This window comes from Cyprinus carpio, unplaced genomic scaffold (assembly GCF_018340385.1).
Source record: "Cyprinus carpio isolate SPL01 unplaced genomic scaffold, ASM1834038v1 S000006502, whole genome shotgun sequence".
Taxonomy (NCBI): domain Eukaryota; kingdom Metazoa; phylum Chordata; class Actinopteri; order Cypriniformes; family Cyprinidae; genus Cyprinus; species Cyprinus carpio.
In genome coordinates, this window is record NW_024879170.1 from 98,618 (window position 1) to 101,769 (window position 3,152).

The window sequence follows — 3,152 nt, forward strand, 5'->3', positions numbered from 1 at the left end:
CACTTCGGTGAGGCAAAGCTGACGTCTATTTGCGAAAATGTGCTTTGATGCGCTTGTTTGAAAACTTGTGATTAAAGCGCCACTCAGCGGTCAAAAGCTGCAAATGCACTTTGCAGATGCCGCGGCGGCGGTGCGTGCGTGCGGCGGTAGAACCAACGTTTTGGATGGCCACCTACTGTAAATAATAATGAACAAATATTTAAGTTAATGATATAGCTGGATGACTAAAAGAATCAGTAGGATTCTGTGTCATTCAGTGGAGCATCATTATCAGTCTCTGGGTGAATGTGCTCCTCTAGCAAGCCAAAAACAGTTAATGAAACCATTAATTACTAAGAGTATTACTACTACTACTACTACCACCACCACTATTACTAATCATAATAATAATGTCCAGCTGGTTCATCTCACTGGTCACAGTTTTTTTTTGTTAATCCACACACTCAGGAGGCAGATTTTTATTTGTTAAAATTTTTTTGGTGCTAGTGGTGATGAGTTCACAGAATTAACAAGATTCATCCTCTAATGAGCATGTGCTCACTAAATTTCACAAAAATTTACCAAATAGATTTGCATTTGCATTAAAGTGTTGAATGAGGGATTGACAGTCTAAATTCCACCATGGGGGAAATACAGACCAAAAATCAACATTGATTCAGTATCTGTCTTTTCAACACTGAAAAGCATTGAATTATTGACATTGATCCAATATAATTTAGCATTGAATTTTCAACCTCAACCAAAATGATGATTCTGATGGAATTTCAACATTGAATCAATGTCACCTTGCTATCTGGGAATTGTTCTGTAATAAATCAGAAACAGTACTATTTTTAGTGCACGACATGCATGATGACCATATGAACTTGGTGGATGTTGGTTTGTATTGTCTGAATAACGTGGTAGTGTAGGTAAACTGAATAGGATGTTTACTGTATATGTAGCCTACAAAGCAACCAAATGCTCCCTTCCACGACAATTCTAGAATACATTTTATAAATAATATTGCATCAAACATAATAAAATAGTTACCTGAGAACATGGTGGATCCATCTTCCATCACTGTACTCGAGTCACTTTCAACCAGAGTTGCATTTTCATTGCTCTGTCGTGGAAGCCTATCCCTGATTGGTTGACTACTTTTGACAGCCTATAATCCCAGAAACACACAGGAGGAACTCTCGAGAGCAAAAGTACCGAAGGATGTGTGAACGCACATACACTCACTGAGCGAGAGCAGAGAGAATTCATAAGACAACAGCATATAATTGGTAGCATGTGAAGTTTTGTGTCAGTTTGTTTTATTTTCAGTCATTTTTCTCAGCAAATAAATCTGTCTCTAAACACTTTCTTTTTTGCACAGTGTCTGCCAAATCAAAAAAAAAAAACACTAGAAAAAGGGCTATATCAGCAATAGTAAATGTTCACTGTTATGCCTGATTTTGGTCATTCTTTTAGCAAACTAATTCCATAATAATTAAGAAACTAACAAAAGTCATTAATTTCTCTGTTAAAGTGTTAAAGTCCACATGAAACGGAAGTTGAGATTATCCTTTTTTCCCTATTGTGACATATATCTGAGTGAAACGGCTTCTGAAATGAGGAAAAATGTAGGGCGGGGCTTGATTTCTTCCTTGTGGAATTGGGGGCAGTTAACGTGTTTGATTAAAGATTATGAGGGCACATGAATTTTAAAAAATAAGGTCTTGCTTTCCCAGCGCACACGCCTCTCTCTGCATCTGCTCTCTGTTCAGCGAGCGCAGAGAGGAGCAGCACCTTCAGTTAAAAAAAGATATTCTGTTGCTTCTATCTCTATTTTGCATGCAAGAATAGCTGAAATCACAACACAACCATTGTCTTAATCGTATGTGTATTTGAGTTCATTAGACAATGTCGTGAATAGGATTTTAATGCAGATTAATATCTTTGAGAGCTGGTTATGTAGTCATAATTGACCAGGTTTTTTTAATAAAAACAGTTTTACTGAGAATTTGGCTGCATTAAAATGCAGTAGGTGAGCACAGGGAGGCAAGACAATACAACGAACTTCCGTCAGGAATAGGCTAATTAGATTATGACGTTTTATAGCGACTTTTCAGGCGGGGTTTAGCTACTTTCCATTGAAAGAAGTTGGCAACACTGATCCACTCCTCTAGTGTCCTCTGAGGCTGGGACTCTAAGGGTGTATACACACCAGGAAAGGCCGCTAGTTCACTTGCTTTGGTCTGGACCAAATACAATGTTGTGAACACACACCCGGAGCAGTGGGTATCATTTATGCTGTGGCGCCCGGGGAGCAGGTGGGGGTTCAGTGCCTTGCTCAAGGGCACCTCAGTCGTGGTATTGAAGGTGGAGAGAGCGCTGTACATTCACTCCCCCCACATACAATTCCTGCCGGCCCGAGACTCGAACTCACAACCCTTGGATTGCAAGTCCAACACTCTGACCATTAGACCACGACTTCACGAGATGGTGAGTCAGGATCATTAACTTCATTGCGACACTATAAAACACTAGTTTATTAATAAATAATTCAAATATCCTTACTATTTTCCCCCAACATATAGTCATGGTATTTTTTACGGCAAACTTTAGCCTATTTAGTATGCTCACGCCACATTGCTGTGAGCCATGGTCACAAAAACTCATAATTTGCATGCGTTTTTAAGCATTGCCGTTTAAAAACAAGTGATTTAAGCCATTGAAACGCAAATGACAGCACTGTTTGTTCGAGCTGTCTGTTTCTGAGCGTGATTTCTGGAATTGAGTTGGATTGAGTTCGGATCATATTCACACCAGGCCCCCCAAAAACATAGCAAAAGCTCCACGACCGCCCACCTCTTTGTTAAAAAAATATAAATCAATAGTACATAGATATATTTAATAAACAGATTGTCTCTTTCAGGGGCGTCATGCACTCATTATTTTTGAGGGGGCATGAGTTATTTATTTATTTATTTTCAAACTAAATTATCATGAAATATCTTAATTCTCACCTTTATAGATTATGATCTATAGTGGGCGATGGTCAGAGTAACCTCATAATGAAGTATGCATAGAAAAAACCTGTTTACTTAACAGATATGGGTGTCATGCCATAACATATTTTTATATTTTTATATTTGTTTATATTTAATGTGAATTTAACATTG